Source organism: Periplaneta americana, chromosome 15 (genome assembly GCF_040183065.1).
Source record: "Periplaneta americana isolate PAMFEO1 chromosome 15, P.americana_PAMFEO1_priV1, whole genome shotgun sequence".
In the NCBI taxonomy this organism is placed as follows: domain Eukaryota; kingdom Metazoa; phylum Arthropoda; class Insecta; order Blattodea; family Blattidae; genus Periplaneta; species Periplaneta americana.
The window spans coordinates 44,608,906-44,616,169 of record NC_091131.1 but is presented as its reverse complement, the minus strand read 5'-3'; positions in this window follow the sequence as shown (position 1 = coordinate 44,616,169).

Sequence of the window (7,264 nt, the reverse complement as noted above, 5' to 3'; positions counted from 1 at the left end):
TTATAAAAAGCTCGCTGTAATTTTAAATGCAATACCTTTCTATTGTACAAGAATGATTTTGGCATCATGTAACGTCATACACTTTGAAGTTTTTTTTTGTGTGTAACGTGTAAGCTTGACACGCATTCAACAGCTGCTAGTAAATAAGATGACGTACGCACTGTTGAACAAAGGATATTTTTCTGTGGAACTTTTTTATCGATCTGGCAGTGTTCTTGTGGTGCAACGTGAGTTTAGAGTGAAATTTCAGTGGGGAGATGTTCCATAGCGATCGACAATATTGTGGTGAAGAAATTCGAAGAAAGAAATTCTGTATTGGACAACAAAATAAAGGTGTTATTGGCAGATCGAAGTTCATTACAACGCCTGAAAACATCGCATGCGTACATGAAGTGTTTACTCGTAGCCCTTGGAAATGTTTTAAACGTCTGTCGTAACAACTTAGTGTGAAGCAATGATCCACATTAAAAATAAACCGAAAAAACGTTGAAATGTTCCATTACCGTGTGTTCATTTCAAAACTTCCCACCTTGAATAACTTTTTGAGGAAAAGCATGTCGATCTAGTTTTCGAAGGAGAAGTAGGTCTATTATTTAATGCATTATAATAATACGATAACAGAAATTAAACATGAATAGGCTACAAGCCATCTATAACAAATCACAATGGAAACAGAATCACAAAAATACTTCACGGCCTAATGATAAATATCCAATGATCCTAGACACGCGATATGATCCAAGATGTTAAAGAGCGTATGGCGTATAAATAAACTTTACAAAAGTAAAATAAATAAATAAAAACGACAATTCCATGACAACATGAACTCCAATCATACCAGCAAATAACAGATTTGTTTTCTACACACAGTAATACCACAGTTTAACAGTTAACTGTATATGGATCCATGTCATCCGGACTAAAGGGCCGTGGTCTGTTGGCGCTGTTGCTACCATACGTTTCGTCTGCCGCAGCAGCATACGAAACATAAAGTAGCAACAGCTCCAACAGACCATGGCCCTTTAGCCCGGATAACATTGATCCATATAACGCCGGCCGTGAAAGCTTACATTCCAAGTTAATTGTATATTAGGTCTAATATCAACTAAACTTTAACTCATTACATGATACATTTCTGGCTCTATCTCAGAAATCTAAGTGTTATGTTGACAGTATCATTTGCCTTTGCAAAAGTTGCTAACATTTATGAAACGAAAGTTACTAGCGACTGTTATTTGAAATTTGAACATTAATTAATAATATTAATATTAACAAATAATGCTGTAGGTCTAATAATTTTATTAATGATCTAGCCGTACCCGTGCGCTCTGCTGCACCCGTTAAAAATAAATATATAAAATAATTACATAATTAAAATAGGACATTTGATCCAGGGAACATTCGTGTTTGATATAAGGATAAATCGTTTATTATGTTACTTAATTTAAATTGTATTTGCGTAATTAAAATGCGATCATTTTGATCCAGAGACCACTCATTTGGTCATAAAAATTATTTTAGGAAATACAGGAAACGAATGTACAGAATAGCCTATCACGTTTTCTGTGCATAAGAAGCTATTTTAATCTTACCTGTCCTCGATTCACTCAGAAGTTACTGTAATAACATTATAGCATTAAGTCCAACTAGAGAAACTACACTTTCCAATGATGAATTAATAATTAATTATACAAATCGGTTAATTTAGCTTCTGATATTACTTCATACAGACACAGAAACATTATCTGTAGGCTATCTTCCATAGCTTTCGATTGTTGCTGTCCAAGGCCCCTTATAGACGAAGTCATTTGTTTTTTAATTCATTACACGGCCTTAGATGGCAGTTATTTTAATTTTAAAACTCATTTATCTCATTAAATATCAGTCCTATCAAAATTATTCGAGGAATAAAACTTATCGCAAATTATTTTTAAAGAAACTTTTGTTACGTAACATTTTTCACAAAAATCAATAAGAAGCGAGATATTTCGATTTATTTAATTCAGGCTCCCTTATAACCCCCCTTTTAAATAATGTATCTTGAATGCAATATAGCCTAAAATCTAAGTTTCAACGAACTTAATTTATATTCCAATTTTCATCGAAATCCGTTCAGCCATTATCGCGTGAAAAGGTAACAAACATACAGACAGACAGACAGAGAGACAGACAGACAGACAGACAGACAGACAGACAGACAGACAAAAATTTCAAAAAAGCGATTTTCGGTTTCAGGGTGGTTAATTGTATATGTTAGGACCAATTATTTTTGGAAAATCGAAAATTACCAGAAAAATTTCGGCTACAGATTTATTATTAGTATAGATATTATACATTGCTACAGTGATATTCAGTTTTCGGAGTTGGTACAGACATTTCATGTGGTTAAACAGAATACATTTTTAGGTTCAATCACAAACTGTTTAGTTAAACCAGTTAATTTTATGTTGGCAGACAAAACACAATTATTTTTAATAATTGATCAGTCATAAATAATAATAATAATAATAATAATAATAATAATAATAATAATAATAATAATAATAATAATATCCGCTACGCTTCCCCATATTTCCAGGTCTGTTCTTTCATCTCGATATACAGATTGAACCGTAAGTAATGTTTTTAATTTCAGGAGGTTATTCTTTGAGATATTTCAAAGAAAAAGTTTAATACAATTTTACTCGTTTTTCCTTCCTTTTGGAGATAAAAATTACTTTATATGAAACATTCATAGCGTCTCGTGGGAAAATTATTGATTTAATTCCCAATATGCCCAGTCAGTTTAAGAGAGCAGTGTATTATGATAATAAACAATTGAAGGAATTAGTTTTTTTCCTTTAAATGTGAAAAATTTGATCCGAATAAATGTAACATTTTAAAATTATTTTTGAGAATGATATGTTACATTTGTTGGAATCAAATTTCTACACATTTAAAGGGCAAAAATAAAATTCTTTCAATCATTCATTAACATATACACTGTTCTCTTAAATTAACTCAGGATAATGGGAATTAAATCAATAGCTTTCCCAAAACACGCTATGAAACGTTTAGTATAAAATAGTTTTTATGTCGAAAGAGAATCAAACACGAGTAAAATTGTATTAAACTTTTTTGTTTGAAATATCTCAAAGAATAACCCCAGAAATTTATGACATTACTTATGGTTCATTCTGTGTATACACTGTCATAGAGATTATTTTTAAACGGGTTATACATGAATGGCTAATTGTAAGACCTTGCATATTTACTACGTATTGAGCTTCGTGACTGTATATACTAGACTGTGGTATTACTTACTTACTTACTTACTGGCTTTTAAGGAACCCGGAGGTTCATTGCCGCCCTCACATAAGCCCGCCATTGGTCCCTATCCTGAGCAAGATTAATCCAGTCTCTACCATCATATCCCACCTCTCTCAAATCCATTTTAATATTATCTTCCCATCTACGTCTCGGCCTCCCCAAAGGTCTTTTCCCCTCTAGCCTCCCAACTAACACTCTGTGGTATTATTATTATTATTATTATTATTATTATTATTATTATTATTATTATTATTATTACTACTCTGAACAAATTTGAGGTGGAGGCTACCCAATCACTATCCTGCATATTCAGAACAACCTGTTTCAGAACAGGGTGTTCTCTGAACTCTGCCAGAAAAAAAAAATAAATGTTTTCCCACTCTAATTGTAATTGTAGCTTTCCTGGTGCTGTTTAAATGCGTGCTCCAAGTTTGCTACCTTCATATTAATGCAGTGTAATTGTCTTAGTTGCAATTAAGTTAACAGAAGCTGACGTATCATGTTATTTAACAATCGTATTCTTTTAACGAGGAAAATATTACTTGAAAATTTGTTGTTTGTTAATTTCATGACCGTTGGTGAAACCGGCGGATTGCCTGATGAAATGTGTTCCTAAGATGATGTCATTTCCTACATAATTAAAACATTGTACTGGTTCTAGCGAGATTTTTTCTACTGCTATTTGTAATCTGTCTAGAAAGGGGATGTGAGCAAAAAAAATTCGATTTCTGAATGCGGAATAGCCAAACTTCCGCGGTACGCATGCGTAGAAATAATAATTCATTCAAAGAGGAGAGGATTACGCAATACGTGTTTACCGGTATTTTCAATAACCTAGGCTCACTCAAGCGGGCTTTCTCCTTCAAGTTGATAAGATTACTCCTTCTCATTATGCAACGAGCTTCTCATTTCACAGTCGATTTCGCTGACACCGGTGAAATATCTGTAGTCAGTGCAAGGCCGAAGCGATTATTACTATTTTACTTAGTCTGCTGCTTTAAAACTTGTCTGAAGGATGACTTGTGGATAGTTTATTGGCCATGTTTTCATTTGTTACTTTGATCGCAAGGCGAACAGATGAGGTGAAAGTGAAGTTTGCGGTTAGTGTTGCTTTGTTTTAGAAAGGATTCTTGGAGCGTTTTGGAAACCTTCAAATGGTGAACCTATGACCTCTCAACTTGTGGTCTTTCACCAGCAATACCAATAATAATAATACTTACTTACAAATGGCTTTTATGGAACCCGAAGGTTCATTGCCGCCCTCACATAAGCCCGCCATCGGTCCCTATCCTGTGCAAGATTAATCCAGTCTCTATCATCATACCCCACCTCCCTCAAATCCATTTTAATATTAACCTCCCATCTACGTCTCGGCCTCCCTAAAGGTCTTTTTCCCTCCGGTCTCCCAACTAACACTCTATATGCATTTCTGGATTCGCCCATACGTGCTACATGCCCTGCCCATCTCAAACGTCTGGATTTTAAGTTCCTAATTATGTCAGGTGAAGAATACAATGCGTGCAGTTCTGTGTTGTGTAACTTTCTCCATTCTTCTGTAACTTCATCCCGCTTAGCCTCAAATATTTTCCTAAGCACCTTATTCTCAAACACCCTTAACCTATGTTCCTCTCTCAGAGTAGAGTCCAAGTTTCACAACAATACAGAAAAACCGGTAATATAACTGTTTTATAAATTCTAACTTTAAGATTTTTTGACAGCAGACTGGATGACAGTAAAAGTCTCCAGGTATCGATCAAATTCCAGCAGAATTAATACAAGAGGGTGGAAGTGCATTATATAGCGAAATTTATAAACTTGTACTTGCTATTTGGGAAAAGGAAATTGTACCAGAACAATGGAAGGAGTCCATAATTGTACCTATTTTTAAAAAGGGGGACAAAACCAACTGTGGTAACTTTCGAGGAATATCACTTTTGTTGACGTCGTACAAAATGTTGTCCAATATTCTTTTGAGAACATTAACTCCGTAAAAGACTAGTTAAGTTCCAAGTGCCAAATCTCAAAACCTTATTCCTTTGCTGTGGTCGTGCCAGAGAATCAGTCCTATTCCGAGGCTTATTGTAGGGATTCGTAACAAGCTGTTTTTTACGGTGATGGGTTGTTAGCCCTTCGCCCAACACCCAAGCTGGAGGACCACCCCTTATCGGCTGTCCACGACTGCTTATTCAATATATTCGCAGCTACCCTCCATATCTGGAGGCAGTCTCCTCTATCCGCAACCTGAGGACGCGCCATGCCGTGGTGATAAGGACCCACCATACATGGACCAATAATAATAATAATAATAATAATAATAATAATAATAATAATAATAATAATAATAATAATTCGTGACGGGAATATTGTACGAAATGTATGTATGTATGTATTTATTTACACTGCAAGTGGGCAAGCACCCGGTGGCAGTGGTATATACAATATTAACAATACACAGTTAAAATGATAAGCAATACGCAATAAAATTTACAATACATAATAAAATTTACAACACATGTACAATTTTATACACAATACAATAAGAATACACAATACAATTTAACACAATAATAATAAAACATAAAATAAAACACCTAATTTTACAACACAACCTACATGATTATGTATAGGTCCTACATAATTTTCAATAGTCTTTCACTTTACTCTCATCTCATTCCCTGTAGTGGCACTATGACGCATTTCACTGACACTTTAGCACACATTTCACTGACACTCTGTAACACATTTCGCTGACACTATAGAACACATTTCATTGACGCTATAAATTATCACTGATCGGAACTGTTCACTGCACTGTAAAACCATAACTTCACTGACTCACCTCGCTTCACTGATACAACAGTTCAAATAAGTCAAATAATTGCATTCTTATGCATACTGTACTTATAAACAGAACTACATTTAAACTAAACATTTCTAGTCTAAGGCCCTCTTACACGCTATTTTTAAATAATTTACAATTCAAACCAAGGAAGTAAACTCGTCAGGCTAGATAAATACATGCCACCTTAAAAAATTAAATGTTGAATGTACCTTAATTTTAATTTTCACTTTATACACAACTCTTTAAATTATTCTTGAATCTCCTTAAGGAAGGACAGCCCTCAAAGACCGCTGCAGGTAGGTCATTCCAATCATTTATAGTTCTATTTAAAAATGAGAATTTACCTACATCCGTTTTCTGTTTCCTACATTTGATTTTAAAATCATGATCGTTCCTACCATAGTACGTTGGCTTTTCTAACCGAGCCGTTATGTCTACCCATGCTTTCTGACCTAGATGTGCTCTATATAATGATGTTATTCTAGTTTTCCTACGTCTGTTTTCCAAAGTTTCCCATTTAAGTTCTTTTATCGTATCGTTCCCATCTTCTCTTTTACCTTTAACAAATTTAGCTGCCCTATACTGGATTCTTTCTAAGGAATTTATCTGATATATTCTATAGGGATCCCAACATGTAGTTCCGTATTCCATTAACGGTCGCACTAATGTTAGATATGCTATTTCCCTCGATTTGGGGCTAGCCTTTCTCAAGATTCTCATAATAAAGTGAAGTGCCCTCCATGCTTTGCCTGTAACATTATCAACATGCTCTCCCCAAGAAAGTTTGGAGTTTAAATACACTCCTAGGTATTTACAACATTGTTCTTGCGGAATTACAACACCACTGAATTCGTAATTAAGAGTAGTTTCCTCTCGGGTTTTACAAAATGTTATAGATTTACTTTTAGAACCATTTATTTTCATCCTATGCTTTAACGCCCAGTTGTAAATTTTATTCAAGTCTGTTTGAATAGCATCTACATCTGAATTATTTCTAATCTTTCTATAGATAATGCAGTCGTCTGCAAATGGAAATATAAAAATTGGAAATTTATCTTTTGAAGAGGTGGAGAAGTTGAAATATCTTGGAGCAACAGTAACAAATATAAATGA